The sequence below is a fragment of the Notamacropus eugenii genome, chromosome X, assembly GCF_028372415.1.
Source record: "Notamacropus eugenii isolate mMacEug1 chromosome X, mMacEug1.pri_v2, whole genome shotgun sequence".
NCBI lineage: Eukaryota > Metazoa > Chordata > Mammalia > Diprotodontia > Macropodidae > Notamacropus > Notamacropus eugenii.
The window spans coordinates 19,417,849-19,443,893 of record NC_092879.1 but is presented as its reverse complement, the minus strand read 5'-3'; the positions used below and the strand labels follow the sequence as shown (position 1 = coordinate 19,443,893).

At 40.4% G+C, this 26,045-nt stretch overlaps 1 long non-coding RNA gene across 1 annotated transcript; it reads right to left on the bottom strand.

Moving 5' to 3' along the window:
- Positions 1-10,933: 10,933 nt before the first annotated feature.
- LOC140515692 (uncharacterized) lies at positions 10,934-23,341 on the bottom strand. Its single transcript, XR_011971155.1, has 2 exons — positions 21,327-23,341; positions 10,934-20,938 (listed from the first exon to the last, which is right to left on the bottom strand). It is a non-coding gene; the product is annotated as an uncharacterized lncRNA (long non-coding RNA).
- Between the last annotated feature and the right edge of the window lie 2,704 nt (positions 23,342-26,045).

Sequence of the window (26,045 nt, the reverse complement as noted above, 5' to 3'; positions counted from 1 at the left end):
TGGTACCGCCAAGATCATCACCAACTCCTCTAGAATTGAAAACCCTTCCTCATATGGTTCAAACCTACTTCCTAGCCTTATCATATAATATTCCCCTTGATATCCTCTACAATTGAGACAAATTCTATGTTTTGTTATTTCTCAGATGGTCTGTGAAGTATTTATTAAGTACTTTCTATAATAGTAACAGCTAACATTTGTAGAGTGCTCCCTAGGTCCCAGGTACTATATTACACATTTTAGAAATATGATCTCATTTGATCCTCTCAACAACACTGGGAGGTGGGTGCTGTTTTTATCCTAGTTTTACAGATGAGGAAACCAAGACAAACAGAGCTGAAGTGACTTGTCCACAGTCCTACAACTAGCAAGTGTTTGAAGCTTGAACTCAGGTCCTCCTCACTGCTGGCCCAGAGCTCCATCCAATATGGCACCTAGCTGCCCCAATAAAGGCAGAAGGCAGTTCTTGACCTCAAGGAGCTCACAATCTAATGGAGGAGACAAAATACAAACCATTATATATCCACAAGCTCTATAAAAGATAAACACGAAATAACCAACAGGGCAAGGCATTAGAATTAAGAAGAGTTGGGAAAGGCTTCTGGCAGAAGGTATGATTTTAGCTAGGACTTGAATGAAGCCAGGAGGCAGGAATGAGGAGGAAGGGTTAAGTCCCCAGGCTTGGGGGACAGTCAAAGAAAATACCTGGGGTGGAGAGACAGTTTCTTGCTTAAGGGACAAGAAGGGGATCAGGGTCACTGAATCAAAGAGTACACAGGAAGGGATAAGAAGAATAGAAAGGAGAGGAGGAGCCTAAATCATGAAGGGCTTTAAACACCAAGAAGAGGTCTTTATATTTAATCCTAGAGGTGAAAGTAGTTTATAGAGGAGGGAGGGGACATGGTAGAGATGTGTTTTAGGAAAATCACTTTGGCATCTGAATGCAAGGTGGGCTGCAGTGGAGAGAGACTTGTTCAGTTGATCAACCAACAGGCTCTTACAACAATCCAAGTGTGAGGAGATGAGGGGAGACGCACTACCAAAGGATAAAAGGGTTGTATGCAAGGATGTTGCAAAGGTGAAATCTAGAGGCCTTGAAAACTCATTGGATATGAAGAGTGAGAAAGAGTTTGTAGGGTCTGAGTCTTGCAGAATGGGAGGATGGTGGTGTCCTCTACAGTAAAAGGAAAATTTAGGAGGGGGAAGTGTTAGGAAGAGAGATGATGAGCTAAATTTTAGACACATCAAGTTTAAGATGTCCATAGGCTCTACAGTTTGAGATGTTTGAAGGCAGTTGAAGATGGAAGACTGAAGGTCAGCAGAGAGGTTAGGACTGGCTAAGCAGATTTGAGAATCATCAGCTTAGAAGTGGTAATTAAATGCTTGGGAGCTGATGAGATCACCAAGAGAAGAAGTATAGAGGGAGAAGAGAACAAGGCCCAGGACAGAACTCTGAGGGACACTTATGATTATTGGGTGTAACCAGGATGCAGATCCAGCAAAGGGGACTGAGAAAAAGAGATCAGATAAGTAGGAGTAGTACCAGGACAGAAGTCTTTCTAAAATCCAGAGAAGATCAATCAGTGAGTCAATCAACAGACATTTATTAAATGTCTACTAGGAGAATCAGGTGATCAACAGTGCAAAGACTGCAGAGAAGTCAAAAAGGATAAGGAATTTGGTCATTGAGAGCACATTTGTTAACTCTGGAGAGAGCAGGTCAGCTGGAATGATGACATTGGGAGCTAGATGGAAAAGAGTATGGGATTTTCTAATACATGAGACAGCTCCCTCCTGGTTAAAGGAAGTAAAAAAAGGAGCCAGAGGAAATCCTGAATTTATGAAGTGAAGTAAGGATGTGAATTCCTCCTTAAAGTTACCATCACTTGACCTCAGTCCTATCTAGGGTCTTCTGATACAGAATAGGACTTCGTAGCACTTGAGGCAGCATGGACTACAATTACTTTTACTATCTGATTTTCTAGAAGCCAAGGTAATTCTTTTTACTGGCTCTGGGCACACTGGTAAAATCTCAGGCAAACATTTGGTATTTATCTCATACGTTTCCTTCAACACTAAGGTCAACCACGTTCTTGGGTTCATTTCCTTCAAGTTTGGCTCTTGTGGCCACGTGAGTAACATTAACACTTTACAGGGTGAACATGTACATTGTAAGGCAACAGATCGCCCCCTCAGCCATCCCTACTCTTTCACTTATTTTCAGTCACTACCTGTCCATTGGCTCATTCCTGCTGCCTACAAACGTACCCTAGTCTCCACCCTCCTCAGAAAACCTTCGCTAGATCCTTCCAACCTCACTATGGTCCTATATCACTTTCACCCTTTGTAACCAAACTCCTCATGGGAAAAAGCCCTCTACAACGGATGCCTCCAGTTTCCTCTCATTCTCTTCTTAACCCCATCATAATCCACCTTCTGCCCCTATCATTCCACAGAAACTAACCTCTGCAAGGTTACTAATGATCTCTTAGTTACCAAATCCCATGACCTTTTCTCAATCCTCATTCTCCTCGACCTCTCTGCAGCCTCTGACACTGTTGATCACTCTCTACTCCTGGATACCTTCTTCTCTCAAGGTTTTTAGGACATCAACTCTCCTGGTTCTCCTACCAGGAGACTGCTCTTTCTCAGTCTCCTTTGCTAGGTCCTATTCCAGATCTTGTCCTCTCACTGTATGTACCCCAAAGGGTTCTATCCTGGACCCTCTTCTCTTCTCTCTCTGGATTATTTCACTTGGTAATCTCATCAGGTCCTATGGACTGATTTACCATCCCTATGATGATGATTCCTAAATCGACTTACTCTGCCCTAAACTCTCTACTGACCTCTAATCTTGCATTTCAAAAAGCAATCTGGAGCAAGATGTCCAGTAGACATCTTAAAGACAAAATATTCAAAACAGAACTCATTATATTTCCTTCTAAAATCATTTTCCACCCTACTCTCAAATGTCTCCCCCTCACCTTCCCTGTGACTATATAGGGCAACACCATACTATCAAAGCCTTCTGGTGGAAATTTAGCAGTCATCCTGGATTCCTCACTTCCTCTCATGCCGCCACCCCCCCCCCCCCCCCATATTCAAGCTGTTGCCAAATCCTGTTGATTTCACCTTTATATCATGGCTCATACATACCTCCTTTGTTGCTCTGACAATGTCACCATTCTATTGCAGACCTTCATCACCAAAAGTCTGGATTATCAAATAACCTGCTGGTTGGTCTGTGCCCCCCACCCCCAAGCCTCTCCCCAAGCCAGTCCATCCTTCATTTAATCACTGAAGTGATTTTTCAAAAGCCTAGGTCACCCCTAGTCAATGAACTTCAACAGTTCCCTATTGACTCCAGGATCAAATATAAAATGCTCTGTTCGACTTTCAAAGCCCTTTATAACCTAGCTACCTCCTATCTTTCCAGTCTTCTTACATCTTACTCCCCACCGGAGTTACTCTTCAATCCTGTAACACTGGCATCCTGGCAGTTCCACCAGGAAGACATTCCACCTCTAGGCTCTAGAGATTCTCTTGGGCTGCACCCCATACCTGGAACCTTCTCCCTCTTCTATCTGGATCACTAAACTCCCTGACTTCCTTTAAGTTCCAGCTAACACCCCACTTTCTACAGAAAGCCTTTCCCCCAAGCCCTCCTTAATTACAGTGCTTTCTCTCTATTAATTATTTCCTATTATCCCACATATAGTTCATCTCTCTGTATTTGTTTGCATGTTATCTCCCCAATTAGATTGTCCCTTGAGGACAGGGACTGTCTTTTGCCTCTTTTGAATCCTCAGCATGTGGAAAAGTCCACTTACCAAATTAATGATTGATGCTTTGAAATCATCTCAATGATGTCTCCACTGCTATCTGGTCTTATTTTACATCAGTGCACCTTTGTTATGATGGAGAACTTAATAAATTAGTTTGATCTTGATGACTGAGATTATATTTCTATTCCTACTGAGGGAATTCATTACTTATTTCACTTCATAAATCCAGGATTTCATTCATCCTTGTTATCAGGAAAGAACTGCCACATGAGTAAAAATCCAAAAGTACAGCTTACAATGAATTAGAGTGTAATACTAAGATCTGGATACAAAGTGAAAGACTAAAAATGTAATACCTGCCTTGGTATCATTTTTAGTTAATACATGTCACCAAAAGATTGTACAATATAATATTCTTCGCTATCTTTCTGGATCACTAGATCTTACCATAAGACTGTACTATACCATTCCTTCAAGGTTATTTTGGACACTAAACATCACCAAAAGACTTTTATATAATATGCTTCAAATACACTTTTCACTGTGAGATGCTGGGGATATCCCCCCTTCCCCCAACAAATAGCTCCAAACTACTGCCTATGTCAACATGTACAAACAAGCAAGAGAATGTCAAGTAACTTCAGGAATGGCATAAAGTACTTTCAGGGTGAGGGTCAGTGTAGAGGGAGGTCACATATCACCAGAGGGAATAAGGACCTTCCTCTTCCTCATGCGACATTTGAATACACCTTTGCAAAACAGTCAGGTTTCTAAGAGGCACAAGTGAAAATAGAATGCATTCATGGCATGGTTAAGAGTGGTCCAGAGATTTGCAAAGGCAGATAAATGAAGCAAGGTGAAGGAAAATCAGGTAGGAGGCTAATTTGCTTGAGGCTTAGCATAAGTGTGGAGAAATCATGGATATTCCACATATATACCTATCAAATGTTGGTCTTCTCAAATGTGGGGCTGGGAGGGAGGGAGACATTCAAAACTCAAAATGTAACAAAAAAAGAAATGCAATAAATATTTTTAAAAATAGAAGAAAAAATAAATCATGGAAACAAGAAATGCAATATTCTAGAGTTTAAAGTGTCCCAACCTGGAATTTGATAAGATCTGGCGTTCTCTTCTCATTAAAATGGATTTCATGTCAATCATACTGACCAAAAATGAACATCTGGATGCTCTAAAACATAATCAAAGCAGAGTCTGAATTGAATCTGCATATAATCCTAAACGTTGGGGTGGGAGCTGAAGGTTACATAAGATGTAAAAAGAACAAGGTGTGATATGTTGGAGGTGATGTTAAAATGGTTTCTGGATTTATTCCTTTGGAACTCAGCTAGATGGGAAAGGACTACATTATGTTTGTTTGTGTGAAATAATTTTTAAAGCCCCTTTCATTAAGGATAAGCTGTAGGGCATAGGGATACTAAAACAAAAATAAACTAGGTGCTTACCTTGACTGGGTGGCGAATACCTCTTCATACCTCAAGGTTTACAAAATATGACAAACATGTCAGATAACTGGGGGGATGTGGCATGGAAAGAGGGATGGGGAAAGAGAATAGACATTAGCACTGGGGAGAATCAGCATCTGCCTCATTCAGGAGGTGGCATATGAGTTGAGATTTGCAAAATACTCAAGGTTCTAAGAGGTACAAGTGAGAATGGAACATATCCTTCAAATGAAGTAGGGGGACTCATACATTTGCAAAGGCAGAGAAAGGAAGTTTCACAAGAGAAGACCAGGCAGATGGTCAATTTAGTTGAGCCTTAAGAATACATGCAGGGAAATCCTGGGTACAAGAGATAATATGGAGATAGTGACATCCAAACTGGGTAATATTCTCAATTTCGGCATTCTCCCTTCTCATATGTGGATTAAAATGAATCCCATGACTCTTGTGCTAATCCCAAACAAGTTTTCAGAAAATTTAAAGTGTAATCAAACTAGAGTTTGGGCTGAGTGGGAATGTAAACGTAGATGGGGAGGGAGATGTAGTAGAGAAAGTGAGTGATATATGTGAGTCTATTTTAAGATGAGTTCTGGATGTTTTTCTTTTGAACCCAATTTCAGCATGGTGCAACATGCAATTTGGTCACAAGATGTCAGAAAAAGACATGTTGTTTTCATATACATATATATATATATATATGTACACATATACACATACACACACACATATATATGTATGTATAAATGTTTGAGGTCCATTCATTAAAGACCTCTGTATTCCTCCCCATGCCCTAAGTGCTGGGGTTACCACAACAAAAATAAACTCAATGCTTGCCTTGTATGGGTGGAAAATGCCCTATGCATAGCAAAATATGAATAAAATATGAAGAATCTATTAGGTAATGAGGGAAACTGAAGAGAGGAGAAAGGATTTGGAACAAATTCATAGTATCACCAGAGGAAATTGGGATCTTCCTATTGTAACATGTGGGATTTGGGCAGAGATTTGCAGAACATTTGGGGGATACAAGAAAACAAAAGTGAGAATGCATTCATGGCATGGGGTGAAGGGGTCCATATTCTTGCAAGCACAGAAATAGGAAACATGGTGAAAGAAGATCAAGTATAAGTTCAATTAAGCCTTTGATTATGTGGAAATCATGGATGCAAAAGATATTGTGGAATTAGAAATAGCCAACCCTGGCAGTTGATAAGAACTGGGGACTCTCTTCTCTTACGCATATTAAGATGAATTCCATGATGATTTCTGAAAAACCTGGAAAAACTTACAGGAACTGATGAAAATGAAATGAACAGAACCAGGAGAACACTGTACATAGTAGCAGCAATATTCTACGATGAAATTGTGAATAACTTAGCTCTTCTCGGCAGTACAGTGGCCTAAGACAGTCCCAAAGGATTAATGATAAAGCATGCTATCCCTCTTCAGAGAAAGAAGTGATATTAACTTAATACAGACCGAAGGATGTTATTTTTCACTTCTTTTTTGGGGGGGTTTTCTTGTACAAAATGACTAATATGGAAATGTTTTATATGACTGCACATGTATAACCTATGTCAGATTTCTTACTGTTTCAGGGAAGGGGGAGGGCAGGGAGGGATAGGATTTGGAACTCAAAACTTGAAATTATTTTAACATGTAATTGGGGAAAATATCATATAAAATAAGAAAATAAAAAATAAAAACTGTTTCATAGCAACCAAAAAAAAATGGATTCCATGCTGATCACATTTGCCACAAATTAGCACTCAGATATTTTAAAATGCAACCAAAGTAGAGTTTGGATTAAATTGGAATGGAATGTAATCCTAGACATGTACGTGTGGGAGATGTCTAAGTCAAGAGATATCAAAGTAAAATGGGTAACATATCAGAGTTGATGCTAAAATGAGTTTCCTTTCCTTTCTTTTGAACCCAATTTCAGCATGGTGCAACATATACTTTGGTCACAAGATGCTGACAAAAAAATCATGCCATGTTCCTTTGTGTGAAATAAATATTTGAACCCCACTGACTAAAGACCGCAGTGTTCCCTTCTCATGCTCTAGGTGTTGAGAATACCATAACAAAAATAAACTCAATGTTTACCTTGTGTGGGTGGAGAATGCCCTATGCATACCACAACATGAATAAAATATCAAAAACATGCTAAGTAATTAGGATGCCTGAAGAGAGGGCAAAGAGTCTAAAGCAAGTTCACAATAACATCAGGGGGAATTAGGATCTTCTTGTGGGATGCAAGATTTGAGCTGAGATTTGTGGGACATTTTGGGGTTCTAGGAGACAAAGGTGAGAAAAGAATGCATTCATGGCAAGGGGTGGAGGGATCCATATGTTTGCAAAGGCAGAGAAATGAAGCATGGTGAGGGAAGATCAAGCAGAAGGTCAATTTCCTTGAGCATTAGATGAAGTGTGCAGAAATGGTGGATGCAGAAGATGGTGTGGAATTAGGAACATACAATTGTGGAAGTTGATAAGACTTGGCTGCTCTCTTATGCATGTTAAAATGGATTCCATACTGATCACATTTACTGGAGATGAATATTCAGAAACCTTAAAATGTAATCAAAGTAGAATTTCAATTGGTTGGGGATATAATTCTGAGAGTGGAGGTTGGGGTGGGGAGTACATGAGATGTCAGAGGAAAACTGATATATCTCAGTCTCTGTTAAAATGAGTTCTGAATTCTTTCCTTTTGAACTCAAATTTCAGCATGGTATAACAACTATTTTGGGCATAATATGTCAAGGAAATATGTCATGTGTTATGTTCCTTTATATGAAATAAATATTCAGTCCCCATTGATTAAGGAAGATCAGGTAAAAGGCCAATTTGGTTGAGCCTTCAATTAAGTGCAGAGAAATCATGGATGAAAGATACTGTGGAATTTCAAAGATCCAAACTTGGCAAGTGATGCACAATCCTGTCCCAAAGCCCATTGGTATGGGCCCCTCTCCTCATTGGTGGAGATGAATGCTCTGCCTCAGAGGGGACTTGTCTAGAGTGGGAGAGCTCCAGGCTCCTTCAAGCTTTCAGTCATTTGGGTCCTACTGGCTTCCAGCTCTAGGAAGGAAAATGGATGAGGCCAAATCCACTTCAAGTTACTGAAGGCAAAGATTCTAAGGAGAGGCTGACTTGAGAGGAGCTGGCAGTTACCATTATGCCCCTATCCCCAGATTGTTTTACTAGACATTTGGCAGTTTCCCCTTTGGGGAGATCTAGGACTCCCTTGGTTGAGCTGAATTACTTTACTCCCAACAGAAGAAGCTCCTTCTTCAATCTGTACTATGTGATGCATATGCTCCTATGTATACCTTCTCTGATTTCTGTTTTGCCAGGATTTGGATAAATGGGTTCTTCTGCTGTTCTGTGTGTCTATTCATTATGGAACTGGTATTTGGTGGGAAGGGAGTCAAGTCTTGGATATAAGCTTGGGGTCCTCCTTCTTCCCCAATAATGACACAATGATCAGAAGTAAAACTGAACCTCAATACTTCATTCCCTAGACTATTTTAAAGAGTAAATAAATATAATTCTTCCCTGATACCCTCTCTAAGAACAGAGATTTTCAGTGACAATCTCCTGCTTCAACTCCCAGGAGGCACAAGTCTCCATTGGCGAAGGGTGAGAGGAAGAAGCTAGAGATGTTCTGCCTCCTGTCAAGCAATACAATGACATGCTGATGTTGAAGGTGGGAAGCACCATAGGTGGGAGCTCTGTTCTTAGGAATATAACTTCTGAATGTTTATTTTGCATGGTTTAACAGGCTACTCTTCTAAAGCTGGGACCATTTTCATTCTGTCCTCTTGTTCTGTAGTATTTTATTTTCTCAGGACCAGCCCCTGGTGTTCTGAATGGGGGGGCTACCTGACTACATCTTTTAGCCCCAATCACCTCAAGCTTTTACTGAATGGCCAATAAAAGTCTCAGCCAAATCCAATGGCCTTTTCTCAATGCTCATTCTCCTTGACCTGTCTGCAGACTTTAACCCTTTCCTCCTTGATAATCTCTTCTCTCTTGGTTTTCAGGACACCCTTTTCTCCTTGTTCTCCTCCCACCTATCTCATTGCTCCATCTCACTCTCCTTTGCTAGATCCTCCTCCAGATCACATCCTCTAACCATAAATATCCCTTGAGCTTCTGTCCTGGGCCCTTTTCTCTTCTCTCTCTAAGCTACTTCACCTGGAGAATGTCATTATCTCTATGGTGATGATTCTCAAAACTATCTTTCCTGCCCCAACTTCTCTATTGAGCTGCAATTGTTTTTCAGACCTCTCAAACTGGATGTTCAGTAGATACCTTAAACTCAACACTTCCAATCCAGAACTCGTTATCTTTCCCCCTAAACCCTCCCCTCCCCCTACCTCCCCTATAACTATAGAGGAAAACACCATCTTCCCAGTCCCCCAGACTCTCAACAGAGGAGTTATCCCCTGACTCCTCACTTTCACTCACCCTCCACATCCAAGGTGTGGGCAAAGCTTATCTATTTCAACTTGGCAACCTCTCCCCAAAATACCTCCTTCTCTCCTGTGACATTGTCATCACCTTGGTGCAGACCCTCATCACCTCATGCCTGCATTATTGCAGTGACATCCTATAGTCAGTCACAAAAGTGATTTTCTAAAGCTCAGGTCTAATCATGTCACCCTTCTCTCCTATTCAATAAACTCTATTACTTTCCTATGGCCTCCAGGATCAAATACAAAATGGTCTGTTTGGCATTAAAAGAACTTCATAATCTAGCCCCCTCCGACTTTTCCAGTCCTCTCACACCTCACTTCCTACCACATACATTTGTATACAGTGCCATTGGCCTTCTTGTTGTTCCAGAAACAAGATGTTGCATCTCTTGGCTCTGGGCACTTTCTCTGGCTATCCCCCCAAGCTTGGGATGCTCTCCCTCCTCCACTTGGACTACTGACCTCCCAGGCTTCCTTTAAGTTTCAACTAAAATCACATGTTCTATAGGAAGCCTTCCCTAACCCCTCTCAATTCCAGTACTTACTATCTTCAAATTATTCCTAATTATCCCGTATATATCTTGGTTTGCATATATTTCTTTGCATTTGTCTCTCGTCTTAGATTACGAGCTCCTTGAGTGCAGGGACTGTCTTTTGTCTTTTTGTATCCCCTAGCACAGTGCCTAGCACATAGCAGGTACTTAGTCAATGTTGATTGACTTCTGTAAGGCTCATTTTTTAGATTTGTCTATAGTTTTGATATTTTGGAGAGAGTTTTAAAAGGAATTGTTTTTCACAAACAGCCTGATTTCCACTTTTTACTTGTAAGCTAACATTTTTCCTGGAAAAAAATTTGGAGTGAGGGTCTTTAGCTTTCAGACTGAATTTTTTGTGATGGTCAGTCCTAAGGCCAGCTTTTCTTGTCTCAATTCTTACTTAGACCCTTGTGATTGAATGGGTAGTGTCTCAGGAAAGTACACTGAGGTCTGGGTTATTCCATTTCTGGAAATGTGGTTTCTGTCATCAGATTTGCTTCAAAAGATGCATTTTGTCTTCTCATTCTGGAAAGTATTTTGCTTTTTAAAATTTTTCTCTTCATAAGAATATTTTTTTCCAGAGCCACAATTTGGTTTCTTCTGGGTTATATCCTGGTATTCTTTTAAATAAATTTTTAATTTTATTAGGTGTTTTTTTTTTAAACAAGTTTATCCTAGATTGGCTTTGTGATAATCATTTTTTATTTCCTTTTATTCTTTGTTGAAAGGTCAGGGTAGTTTCTCCTTGTTTGAAGTTATTCAGCTGGCTGAAACTTGTCCCATGGGAGGGAAAATTTACTTAATGCATCAAACATTGCTCAGATCAGAAGCCAAAAAGTGTCAAGGCTTTCCAAGTAAACCTCCCCTCTTAATGATCCCATGGTGAACCCTCTAAATGTAGTTTAACCTGTGACCTGATTTAGTTTACCTATTTTCTCCTTCACTAGGTTGATTTCCTGTACGCGATCATGACTCTCCATAACTAAGTGTTCAACATTAATGACACTGAAAGCAGCACAGCATCGTGAATCTTTTTTTAAACTTTTATAGCCTCAATGAATGTACAAGATTGCAACATGTAAGAGAATTTATTTCTCTATCTCTGACATAATTTTCTCTATACAAATTTGGAGTTCAAGATAATTCTTCTACCTCCTGAATCTGTGCTTAAGCATAACAAAACCTAGACTTTTACTCCTATAATTTCTGCTTCATGGCATTATTCTGGCAGCAGTTACCTGACACAAGAACTCCAAAAGGAGGCATTTCTCCCATAACAAATTTGGTGATCTACAAAAGGACAGGCAGTAACCTTGGAAAGCCTGGGGCTTTCATTTCAGAAGCTCAATTATTTACAGCAGGTTACATATACCTTGGAGACTCTGCAAGGCAAAATCCAGGGGACAATGAAGATGGATTTCCAAAATCATAGAACGGGAGACAAGTGCGTCTTCTTTGTGTCTTGTGTACTGTGATAAAAGTGTCATTGCATTGTTTGAAAACAGCCCTGTGTGGCTGAGGAACCAGAATTATTGCTTAGAGACTAGATTTGTTTAATAAACAAATTCATAAACTTATTTATAAATTTATAAACAACAAATTTAACAATTTAACAAATTTATAAACAAGTTTATAAACTCAGATCTCAGATAAGGTTGACCTGAAATCTAGTCAAAACCCAAGACTGATACAAGGCGTGTGAGGTGTTTTCTCCCAGTATACATCTCTAGGAATCCATGTATCTTATTTGAAAATGTCTCTGCACTGGCCAATGGAGAGACTGTTTCATTGTTACTTTGCTGGAACCTTCCATAATGTGTTACTTACAGACGCTCTTTTTTCTTTTTCCACTCTTCTCCTCTGCTAGACAATTTAACCAACTTTTTTCTAAATTATTTCAGGTCTGGGTTCTATTCTCTGCCACGTCAGTACTTCTACATATTATTCTGTAGTTTCTTTTTATATCTCTTGCATTTGAATGTCTGTTGCAATTTTCTATACTTGTAAATTTGTGGACACCTCTTCAAGAAATCTCTCATAAGATTTAATATTCTATCAAGTTACACAAAACCTTTACAAAACACAAAGCATAGAAACATATTTGGATCATAAAATTATTTGAGTAGAGCATAGTAAAAATCTACCCTTGAAGGAACCTTGAAGAGGGGTGTGTTTCAGTCTCTTATTATCATCATCTGGCAAGTGTATGGGTTTTTTTGTTTTTTTGCATTTGAACAACATGGCCAGCCCATCATAGCTGCACTTTCTGAAGCATAGTTTGAATGCTTGGCAGTTCAGCTTGAGCAAGGACCTCAGTGTCTGGTACCTTATATCCTGCCAGGTGATCCTCAGAATCTCCCTAAGACAGTTCAAATGGAAGTGATTCAGTTTTCTGGCATGGTGCTGGTAGACTGTCTAGGTTTCACAGGCATACAATGAGGTCAGCACAACGGCTCTGTAGACCTTCAGTTTGGTAGTCAGTCTAATACCTCTTCTCTCCCAAACTTTTCTTCGGAGCCTCCCAAACACTGAGCTAGCTCTGGCAATGCATGCGTCAACCTCAGTGCCAATGTGTACATCCTTGGAAAGTACACTACCAAGGTAAGTGAACTTATCCACAGCATTCAAAACTTCTCCATTTGTTGTAACCAGTGGTTCTACGCATGGATGGTGTGGTGGTGGCTGATGGAGCACCTGTGTTTTCTTGGTGTTAATTATTAGGCCAACATTAGCACAGGCAGCAGAGAATTGATCCATACTTTGTTGCAGGTTCAAGGGCTGCACAATCAATTATGCAATTGAGTGCACAATCATCTGCAAACAGAAAATCATGCACCAACACTAGCACAACTCCGATGGGCTGGCCATATTTTTCGAATGCAAAATGTATGCTTGCCAAAAAGACTATTTTATGGAGAACTCACATGGGGCAGGCAATCACATGAAGGTCAGAAGAAGCGATTCAAAGACACTCTCAAGAATGGACTTTGGATTTGACTGTGCAACATGGGAGACACTGGCACAGGGTTGCTTAGCATGGTGCACCCACATCGCAAAAGATGCTGTGCTCTATGAAGAAATGAGATAGCACAAAGGAAACAAAGGATGCGCAAATTTGGAGTAACCACCCCAAATATTCTCATGGACTATCTGTGCCCAATCTATGGTAAAGCATTCCAAGCTTGTATTGGTCTGATCAGTCATAGTCAGATACACTGAAACTTCACTTTATTATGGTGATGTCATTTTGGTCCTCTTAGAAAACAAAGGACAACAACCAATTATCATTACATTCATAATTTCCATATTTTAGGAGAGACTCATGAGCCCCAAATGAGGGAGATGAGAATGGAAGACTGTCAGGATAAATCTTTAGAATTAAAGGTAACTGAAATCAGCCATTCTCATAATTTCAAGTGCTAGCAGTGAATGCGATATTGAGAGTTTAAGTGATACCATTTGGAATTGTAAACCCAGAGTTGATGGATTTTTTCCTAGAACTAAATTATAATGTGTTCTCACTTAAAGTGAAATGTGTTCTTCAATTTAGGATAGTTGTGATGTTTGACCTATTGGTAGATCATATCTTTATGCAAAAAATACTGGACATTTAAAATCTGAGTGATATGCTTACAAGCAAGAATTAAGTGCAATTTCTTAAAAATTACTCCATAATGGTTTTAAATGCAATTAGTATAAAATGCCAAAAATGATGAAGTGATTTTCTGTGCAATGATTTAGAAATGCATTCAACTGAATTGATGTCATTCATCTGGCAAAAAGTCATTTTATTTTTTAAAATCCATAATGCTTTTAGGCTTCTAATTTTTCTTGAATTGTGATCTTGGGGAAATCATTACATAAGAAATGCCATGAACTTGAAAAAATGATACCTAGAAAGTGATATAATTGTATCCTAGAAAATTAACTTATCTTTTTATCTGGATGTTGTTAGGTTATGAATTGTTAAAGAATGTGGTCACAATGTTTAAAAATGGCGAAATATTTAACTTGGTATATTTTGCTTTAAAATGAATAATAGTAATAACTTACTCTTTGGAAAAAACACAACAGACTTTGGTCCTTAAGTGTAAAGTTCTCTAAGGACTTAACAGGCTCTTTGGGTCCTTCTGTTTGGGGAAGTCCATCAAATTTTATCAGACTTCCTGAAAGCATGTTGTGAAATTCTTGATTAATAAAGCAGTTTAGGAGAAACTAGTACTCTCACAAGTGAAGGGGGCTTCTTACAAGTTTGTTTTATCCCTACATCTCTACTTTGATTAATAGCAACTTTTGATAATGAGGGCAGGTGAAATGTAAAGGTTTTTTTATTTGTTGCTGCTTTTATAATGATGCATCTTTTTCACTCTGAATCTGAGCTCACTATGTCTTTCAACTTCCTAACCTAAGCAAATAGGTAAATAAATTCTAAGGCTTGCAATCCATCCCCTTATGCATTTCTGTGTATCATCAGGTTTCCACAATATTATCTCTTTTGTAGATGATGTTATGAAATGTCTGTGTATTAAACACACACACACACACACACACACACACACACACATATATAAATCTTCAAAGAGGGGATAGAACAAAGATTTTTTTATATTTTAATAGAGTAGTAATCTTTACTTGGAAAAAAATGCAAGATTAGACTTTCCTCTAAGAATTAAAAGACGTATGTGTGTGTATATACATATATATGTGTACATATATATATGTATATACACATATGTATGCATGTAAACACATGGTTGATTTCATGTAAACATGACATCCCTGGATGATTTTTAAAAATACTTCCCCTTTTGATTTTGAAAGAAACCAAGAACACAAATTAAAAAAAAGTGAAGTATTAAAGATCCTTCAGTTTCAATTAAAAATGTTTTTGTAATAAAAAAAATTTCCTTTCCCCCACTAGAATATATAGGCTTTGTTTGTTTCAGTAATAAACTTGCAGTTGAATTAAGGATTTTATAAATGAAATTGCATTAATAATTGTAAAGAAAAGTTTTAAATCACATTTTCATCCTGTTTTGAAGTCTCTGATAATATTAAGAGACATATTAAGATGGCTAACTTTACAAGTCAGGCCTCATGGGTCCTCTTGAAGATTCTTCCCTCTGTCTGTAAATAGCATCATCTATATGAGGTACAGGGCTGAGATAAAGATAGAAAGGGTAAATAGTGTGTGAAAATTGAAATTCTCTGCACTTTCAGGTGAATTAAGGTTTCCTAATTTGATATCCTTCTTATATAGCTTGGTTGTTAATAAGGTTAGCTCTGTAAGATTCGAACTAGTTTCCAACACATAAACTCTAACTGGAATACCAATTTTGAGAGACTTAGGCCTTACTAAATTGTATTTAGTCTTATCACTAGCAAATTTTAGCAGTCTTACTTAGGCAACCTCTGCAACTGAACTCAAACAAAGGAGGCATGATCTCTCCAGAATCTCCAAGAGAAAATGTTTCCCAGGATCAGACATTTATGAGGGACAGATAAGATCCAAGATGAAATAAGCTGATTAAATGAAAATTTGGAGTGGGTTATCAGGAACAAGCTGGATCAAAGAGAACTCATGTTAACACTGATGATCATTATTGTATTATAACTCTTGTTTTAATGTTTCCTGATGCTTGTTTGCCTTCAGAGGTGCATGTCCAAATTTTAAAGTGGACATGTCAATTTTGAAGTATGTGATCAAAAAAGATCACTGTAGACCTCTCAAAATGGGAGACCATAAAAGTTTTTTTTTCATATTGGATTTCCTTTTATTACTTTTTATCATCTGTGGGGAGGTCAGGACTAGGCCCACTACTTAGGATGTTAATGAGTTGACTCACACCTGTCTAGTCAGAGTTGAAAATTTACTTCAGGTCTTGAACATTCTTCAGATAATAAGCCAAAAAGGGAGTCAAGGCTTCCCAAGTAATTTGACATGAGGAAGGCTTCATGTGATGCTAACTGTTGGCCTGTAAGTCTTCCCTCTTAATCAGTCCATTGTGAACCCTCTAAATGTAATTTTAAGTGGAGACCTGACTTAAGTTTATCCAAAGAGTCTGTTTAAGTAAATTTGTTTCTTTAGGGGTATATGAGATTATGATTCTGCTTAACTAAGTTTATTTAACATTTATGACACTGAAATAAGACTATAAATCTGTTGTTTTTCTTTCACTTTTATACTCAACAAATGTATAAGACTGAAATATGCAACAGAATTTTTCTCATAGTATTCTCTATAAAAGCTTTCTATCAAACTCTATAGGAATATTCATTCCTCAATTGATAAATGGGCAAATAATATTAAAAGACAGTTTTTCAAGGAAGAAATTAAGCTATCTATAGTCATATGAAAAAATGCTCTAAATCACTCTTGATTAGAGAAATACCAACTAGAACAATTTTGAGGTACCATCTCACATCTATGAGATTGGCTAACATGACAAAATAGGAAAATGACAAATGTTGGAGAAGACATGGGAAAACTGGAACTCTAATGCATTATTGGTGGATTTGTGGACTGATTCAAGCATTCTGGAGAGCGATTTGGAACTATGCTCAAAGGACTATAAAACTGTGCATTACCATTTGATCCAGCAATACCACTCCTAGAGAAACTGACTGTTACGGTTTGGCCCAAGGACACTGCTTCATCTATAAGTAAGGAAGTGGTCTTACTCACTATGGGGTCTAGATTCCAGAGGGCCCAAACTGGCATTTTTTCTGGACAGGAACCACATCCCCTAGAAAAATCTTGGGTTGGAGAGGCAAGAGTTTTCCTTGTACAACAGAAGGCCCCTGAGCCAGACAAAGGGCAGAGACTGGGAAATGGCCTAAGAGTGATAGCTGCAAAGGCAGGGATGCCCTCACAGAGGCAAGGTCAGATATTACCTGGCAGGAATGGACACAAACTTGAGCTGCTTTGTTTGAAGGGGGCAATAAGAAGACCCTGGAGGCTAATTTTGTCAAGAGCTAGAATGAAGGGTAAGAGACCTGAGTCTTCATAGTAGACAAGTACTTGGCAAATATGAAGCTCAAAGTGCTTTAGCCAAGGAAAGATAGTTGTTCAGTGTCTAAGGTCCCATGGTTGCCTCTTAACAAGGCTTCCCTTTTTCAGGCTAAACATCTCTGGTTACTTTAACAGAAGCTCCAGACCCTACTCTATTCTTAGATGCAGTCCTCTGGATATTCAACAGCTCTTTTGGAATACAACACAACAGGTAAGGTCTGAGTAGGGAAGACCACTGGCTGCTATCCCCTTACCATTCCTGGAAACCATGATTCTCAAGGAAGAACACAACCACAACAGGGTTTTTGTTTGCCACTGGGAGCTGCTGCTTCAAGGGGAGCTTGCAGTCCACTCAAACACCCAGACGTATTTCAGATCTTTTCCCTTCCTCTGGAAGGAAGGAAGTATAGAGAAGAAGGGGCCCAGAGGAAGGGGTGGTCATTAGGTTTAAAAGCACAAAAGCTAATGCTATCTGATCTGCTTAGAAAAAGAGAAACAGCTGATGGAACCCTCATTAGTTCTTATAAAAACAAGGATAAGAATGCCTGCCCTACTGAGCCCCTGGTGGGGACACTGTAAGGGGGACTCCTACTTCCGCCCCAGTCAGCTTCCATTACCTACCATGCCTTTCCCCAGTGTGAGATCGCAATTGGAACACAATTCCTAGCAGTGTGGCTATGGGCAGTGGCTTCAATCCATCAATCACAATCCACAATCATTTATGAAGCACTGACTATGTGCTGAACACTGCACTGATAGATTAGCAGAGAAAAAGAAACCAACAATGCCCTCCAAGGGCTTACACTGTAATCAAGGGAGATGTACACATATAATAAATCAAACAGAGACTGGCTAAGCCTCACCTTGGCAGACATGGCATAGCACTCCTCTCCCTGAGCCAGCACAAGACCCCTGTCTGGGGCTCAAGCCCCAAGATTCAAACTCTGAAGTTTGAAAGCTTGAGGCTCTGAAGTCTTTACTGGAATCGGAGGCCCACTAGCCCCAGCACCCAGGCGTTCCCCATCTCAAAACCCTTCCAGGATGCTTACCTGTAGTCCTGAAGTGCAAACAGCCCAATTCACATTCTCCTTTGTACTACTCAGTCACACACTCACAGACCTGGACTCACCCAGTACCGCACCTACTCTGTTCACACCTTCCAAGTGCTGCCCGCTGTCAGTTTTCTCAATCACAAGCACTCAGGGGGCAGCTCACCACACCCCTATTCCACTAGCAGTGATGGTCAGTTGTCATGAAAAGAGAGATGAATCCTTCACAAGTTGGAGGGAAGGTGTGTGTGTAAGGAGAAATCAAGGGTAACTGTCCATAAGCTGCCTGGCTGCTAAACACCTCATCACAGGCTCCTGAGATGCCATGGCTACCAGTGGGAGTTGGAGACTTACCTTTGGAGCAAAATGAGGACACTGCTACTACTTACCTCACCTGTTGGGAGGGAAAAGCTAGTGAAAGCAAGCAGAAACATCCCTAATAAACTCATCACCTGCTGAGTCGAATAAAGTAAGGAGTTTTTTCCCCATTTCTTTCTGGTACAATCTTCAATAGCCTCCGCCACAGATACCAGCAATGGACATTTATTAAACACTGACTAGGCAGATGGCCCCTACTATGTGCCAGGAACTGTACAGGCCAACTGCTTTGCAAGCTTCCCATTTGATGCTGACAACAATCCATGGATGCAGGTGCTGTTCTGTGACTGTACCCACTTTACAGTGGAGGAAACTGAGGCAAAATGAACTTGAATGACTTGCCCAGGGTCACAAACCAGGTAAGTCCTTGATGCCCCCCAATCAACCCGATTCACTTCCTAGCTCCCCCAACTATGTGCCAGGCAATGAGCTAAGTGATGAGATTACAAAATTGAAAAAAGGAAACCAGCTCTGCCCTTCAGCAGCTGACACTGTAACTGGGGGAGACAAGGTGTACATATGTGTAAGTTTAACAGGTACTAGCCACATCTGGCCGTGAAGAAGGTGTTCCATGTATTCTCCCTGATCCAGCTCACAAGCCCTGTCTAGGGCTCAACCTCCAAAGGGAGATGTCAAGCTACTATTACCCTGTCTTCATGAGGCAATATGGACCACTAGCTTTTTCACTGTCATTCCATGAGGACTTTCTGAGGAGGCAGAGTTCAACTGTCACTTTGGAGGCACTGTGAGCTGTAATGGCTGAGGAGAGGCAAAAAAAGACAAAAAAAAAAAAAAGGATTAAGAAATTACTTCCTAAGAGAACTGGGTTCAACCTTTATCTTACAAAGAAACACAAAGAGAATTCTTGAGAAAAGACTTTTAATTGGGATCCCAAAAGAGACCAATGGTGGGATTATGTGTCCAGAACGGAGAGGCCTCAAGTTGTAATGATGGTTAAAATGACTTTGGCTATATTTCTGACAGCTGATCAACTGTCAAGAATGATTTTTGCCTTTGTTTTATTGCCTAACACACTCTCGGGCAAAGGCAAAAAACAACAACAAAAAACTTGGTGTTTATTTAAGCTTAGGAAATCAGCAGGTGTGAGCAAACCATAATGGAAAAAGATCTTTCTCAAATTTGGTCAATGAGAATATGCCACAATAAGTATGGGTAGGGATGCAGTTAAATGCCGAATTGATGGGGAAGATGCTGCCATTTTGGAAATTAATTTGAGAACCTAGATAGCCCTTTGCTGCTTTCAAGTTTGCGATGAGAATAAACGAAGAAAACAAGCCAGTAACAGGAACGATCCCCTCATGGAGTCAGTGGTGTTCTGGCAAAGGTCTAACAACCCAGCTCTCCAGGTACCGAAAAATGTACCCATGACACACTTTTAGTTTCATCTGTACTGATCAGCAGCTGACCTTAAGTTCTTCAGTCTACACAACCAACAAAACAGCAAATCAAGCCCTGATCTGTCGTCTTTCCTGGGGGTCAACGCTCACACTGAAAGTGGGCAGCCGGGTTCCTGAGGAGGAGCCTGCAGCCTCTGTGCTCAGCACAGACGTCAAGGCCTCCTCCACCTCTACTGCACCTTCCCCCAATGCATGCCCTCCGACACCCCCCCCCCCCCAACCCCAGGCCTTCCCTCCTCCCTGGCCCATCTCAGGATCATAAGCTCAGTGGGATCTGGAGCCCTCAGAACGTCCTCGGCTGCTTTCATTTCCTGAACAAGGGCCAACTCCGTCGTCCGAGCGGAGCCAGCACTGTCTCTCACTGAGGAAAGCTAAGCCTGATAAAGATAAGGCCCGAAGATCCCTGGGGCTCCAGAGCCCTCCCCACTCTGCTTCCACACCCTCCCCCTCTTGCAACACAGATCACCGCCGCCACTCCCCAGCATTTCGCCATTGCCTCACCATCCATGTTTCGGGGGCACTCCCTTGCAGCAGTCCAATGCTACCTTCTCTCTCAAGGCTACAGATTACTTTCCCCACCGGGCGGCCGGGCCCTTCTCGGCTCCTTTCCGGGCCGGGGGAGCCTTTTCCTGCCACGCGGCATTCCCAGCCTAGCTCTCCGGGGGGCCCCTCATCCCTTCGGCAAGGGACAGAGGCTGACAGGCGGACAGCCTGCGACCCAAAAGTCGGTCGAGCAGCGCTGGCGGTGCTCACGCAGCGGGCTTCCTGCTTTCTAGGCGGCGGCTGACGTCACGCAGTTCTCCAAGCCAGGAACTGGGGGGAGGATGGGACGGGAGGGAAGGGGGAGGGGGAGGGGAGGGGAGTGGGAGGGAGGAAGAGGAAGGGGGAGGGGAGGGAAGGGGAGAGGAGGAGGGGAGGGGAGTGGGAGGAAGGGGAGGAGGAGGGGAGGGAAAGGAAGGGGAGGAGGAGGGGAGGGAAAGGAAGGGGAGGGGGAGGGAGAGGGAGGGGGAGGGGGAGGGGAAGGGCAGGGGCAGACCCGGTGCAGGAGCCTTGGACCCTGGCCTCTGGAAGCAGCTCTAGGAGCAGGAGGCAGCTGGCCTTCCCCACCCTCCCCCGGGCCTCACACTCCCGCTCCGCCCCCTCCCCCGCAGCAGCTCCTCAGACCTTTCCAACTCTAAGGCAGCTACGGGAAGCTCTTTACCTGTCCAGCCACCAGTTCCTCCACCAGGCCCATGGCCTAATGGGGGAAGGACATGTCAGGAGGCCTCGGAAACGCGCAGGAAACGGATGCGGAAACACCCTCGCCGGAAACAGGATGTGCGGCGGCACAAGCGGGGCGGGACCGGAAGTGGACAGGAAACGGAAATGGGGCGAACTGCGCGAAAGCGGAAGTACAGGGACACAGGGACACACAGAGACAGACAGACAGACACACACACACACACACACACACACACCCTACCCCACACCCATCCACAGTGTCCTGCCTTCATTTACACCTACTTGGGCAGCTAGATGGGGCTGCAGTGGAGAGATTTCTCTTTCTTAGTTCAACTCTGGCCTCTGACATTTACTGTCTTTTTGAACCTGAATACGTCACCTAACCGGTTTTCCTCAGTTTCCTTATTTGTAAAATGGAGGAAATCTCTGCAGTATCTCTGCGAACAAAACCCCAAATGGGTTCATGTAGAGTTGTACAGTACTGAGAAAGACTAACCCATAAAACAACTTTTATTTATATTTCGTCTTCTTCCTAGCAGGAAAGAAAATGAGGAATTTCTGCTAGGTCCTAAGGAAGCCTTCCATTAAATGGAGCTCAGTGTTCATAGGTTACATAATAATGCCTGTCCTTTGATATGCAGTTTTATTTTTTTAATGGCAATTTTAGTGGTTGATATAAAAGATACTGCCATGAAATTGTTGTTTTTTTCAAGGGACCTTCGTGGGTACTACAACGCCCTCATTAGACAGATGAGAATATTGAGACATAGGACATCAACTGCCTTGCTCAGGACCACATAGCCACTAAGTGTCCCACCTCTTTACTGCATCACTCAGCTTCTGTTCAATAAGTGGGTGTCCTTAAATGCCACTTAAGCTTACTGGCCTCACTTACTTCCTTTTTTTTTAAAAATTAAAAAATTCATTTTTAGCATAATTTTCTCGTATTTTGTGTTATATGGCTAATATGGAAATACATTTTGCATGATTTCACATGTATAATTTATATATGTTGCTTCTCAGTGGGTAAGGGAGAGGTGGGAGGAAAGAGAGAATTTGGAAATCAAAATTCAAAAAGAATACTAAAAATAAATAAAACATTTATATATTACAGTGTAATACATCATTATGCATATGAATTCTGGAAGACCTGAGTTCGGGGCAAGTCACTTAACCCTGTTTGCCTCAGTTTCCTCATCTGGAAAATGAAGGAAATGGCAAACTACTCCAGTATCTTTGCCAAGAAAACTCCAAAAGGGGTCACAAAGAGTCAGAAACAACCGAAAAATAACAACAAAGAACAACAAAATTGTTGGACTAATTCACAACTCTACCAAACAATTCATTAGAGTACCTATTTTTTCCTTACCTCTCCAGCATCTGTCATTTCTTAAAGATATGAAGTGGGACCTCAGAGTTGTTTTAATTTGCATTTATATAATAATGATTTACAGGATTTTTCCATATGACTATAGATAGCTTTGATTTCTCCTAAAAACTGCCTATTTATACTTTGAACATCTGTCAATTGAGGAATGACTCTTGTTTTTCTAAATTTGATTCAGTTCTATATTCAGTACATATTTGAGAAATAAAGTATTTATTAGAGAAACTAGTGGTCAAATTTTTTTACATTACTTCATTGTCTAAAATACCTTTTTAGTATAATGTAGTTTCCCTGATTATATCTTTTAATTAGGTCTGGCTTTGCTTTTACTTTTTCTGAGATCATGATGGCTACCTGTGCCTTTTTTACTTCAGCTGAAGTATAATAGATTCTGCTCCAGTCCCATGTTTTAACTGTGTGTCTTTCTGTTTCAAGTGAATTTCTTGTAAACAATATGTGGTTGAATTCGGATTTCTAATCCATTCTGCTATCTGCTTCCATTTTATGAATGAACTTATATCACATTGACATTCACAGGTATGATTATTGTTTGTTTCCCTCCATCTCCTCCTCCTCCTTCTCTCTCTCTTTCTCTCTCTCCCTTCCCTTCCTCCCCAGTCCCTCCTCACAAGTCTATTTTGTTTTTAACCACTCTCTCCCTTAATCCCCCCTCCCCCTTTCTTTTATCTCCTTCCCCCTTCATATTTCCCTATGGGAAATTCTATTCTGTACACAACTTTGTGTGTGTGTGTGTGTGTGTGTGTATTTTACACACACACACACACACACACACACATTTTCCTTTCTATTGTGAAAACCCTTTTTTTACTTTTTTTATATGAGAAAAAATTTCTCCATTCTACCTCTCCCTTCCCCCTTCTCCCAGTGCACCCCTCTTTCTCATCCTTTCTTGTTTTTTTGGAAATCATTCCAACATAATTGACTCACACCCATATGCTCTATGTAAATTCCTTTTAACTGCCCTATTAATGATAAAGTTCTTAGGAAATACATTTATCATCTTGCATAAGGAATATAAACAGTTTAACTTTATTGAGACTTTTATGATTACTCTTTCATGTTTATCTTTTTATGCTTCTTTTGAATCTTCTGTCTGAAAATCAGATTTTCTGTTCAGCTTTGGTCTTATCATCAGGAATAATTGAAAGTCCTGCATTTCATTAGATATCAATTTTCCTCTTGAACGATTATACTCAGTTTCACTGGGTATATGATTCTTGATTGTAATCTTACCTCCTTTGCTTTCCAGTATATCACATTCCAAACCCTCTGCTACTTTTACATGGTATTGTTTCTTTCTGACTGCTTAGATTATTTTCTCTTTCACCTGGGAGTTTGGGAATTTGGCTATAATATTCCTGGGAGCTTTTGCTTTGGGATCTTTTTCAGGAGGTGATCAGATTCTTTCAGTTTCTCCTGTACCCTCTGGATCTAAGATATAAGGATAGTTTTCCTTAATAAATTCTTGGAATATGTATAGGATCATTCTTTGACCAAAACTTTCAGGTACTCTAATCATCCTTAAATTATCTCTCTTTAATCCATTTTTGATATCAGTTATTTTTCAATGAGATTTCACAGTTTCTTCTGTTTTTTTTTCAATTTTGACTTTGTCTTATTGTTTCTTGATGTCTTGTGCAGTCATTAGCTTCCAGTTGTCCAATTATAATTTTTAAGGAATTATTTTCTTCATTGAGATTTTTGCCTCTTTTTTTTCCCACTTGGACAAATCTGCTTTTTAAGGAGTTTTTTCTTCAGTGAATTTTGGCACTTTTTTTTTTTAAACCATTTGGACAGTTCTGCTTTTTAAGGTGTTATTTTCTTCAGTATTTTTTGTGCTTCTTTTACCAAGCTGTTAATTCTCTTTTCATAATTTTCTTGCATCACCTTCATTTGTTTTCCCTATTTTTCCTCCACCACTTCTTATCTCTTTCTGTAACTCTTTTCAGGAATCCTTGTCGGGCTTGGGTCCAATTAGCATTTCTCTTTGAGGTTTTGTTTGTAGCTGTTTTCATATTGTTGTCTTCTTTTGAGTTCATGTCTCAGTCTTCCCTGTCACTGTAGTAGGTGGTAAAATTGTTTTGTACTTGTTGCTTACTCAAATTTTTCAGTCCATTTCTTGAATTTGAACTTTATGTTAAAGTTGAGCTCTACTCACCTGGAGGCACTATGCCAAGCTCCAGGTTTTTTTATGCTGTTGTTTTCAGAGCTAGTTCTGGGGGGTCTGTAAGTTGTTGGTGCTTCCAAGGCAGTGTGATCCTGAGAGAGGTATGGTCTGCACTATGGTCTTGACCCAGGCAAGCCAACAAGCCCACTCCTTGATTTAGAACTGTGACCAAAGCTCCTCCTCCCTTGTGAGTGATCATCAGCATTCCTCTTTGCCCCGGAATTGCAACCCAGAACTGTATATGGGCAGTAGAGTTGCCAGTCAGCACATACTGTACCCAGTGCCAACAAATGATCCCATGCAATTTCTTTCTGACTAGTTGCCTGACCCCCTTCCCGTCTCCAGGCTGAGAGGTCCTGAAGCTGCTGCCACCCAGTGTGTGGGCTTCAGACTGGTCTCCATCCTGTTGTTATAGATTTCTGTTGCAGACCTGTTACATTTTCTTAATCTTTCTTATCTCATTATGACCTTTGTTGGCTCTGCCACTCCAAAATTTGATTTGAGGCATTATTTTAAAATTATTTGGAGGGGAATATTAGGAGAGTTCCACTGGATGGCTACCTCTAATCTACCATCTTGGCTTCCTCTTCTGCCACGAAATTGTTAAGCACACGAGCCATTATGTCAACCACACATGAATGTGGGCATGCCTTTGGCAAGTCCCTTTAAACTCTGGCATTAGTTTCCTGATCTGTAAAATGAAGTTTCTTTCTGGACATTGCCTGACTCTTGGACAGAAAAACATTCCTACAGAAAATCTCATGTATTGTTTTTAGTTCATCAATAACAGGTTTTTTTAAAAAAAGTTAAATCTGAAGCAAAATTTAGTGCCTGGAGAAAATATAGCAGAATAATTCTAGATCTGGGATAGATTCAGTTATTGTTAAGATTGGAATAATAAGGACAGGCAGTAGGAATGCTTGTTTTGTTTCATAGTAGACTGAAAGACTAAAGAGAAAAAAAGGAACACCATTCACATGCTTTGGATTTCACATTCTTGGTGCTGTTCTTTTAGAATGACCAGTGAGTTACTCAACAACCACTGTATCCCTAAAGGCTTCTTTTACTGAATTTTTATTTTCTGCTATGTTACATGATTCTCTTATGATCCTATTATTCCATTA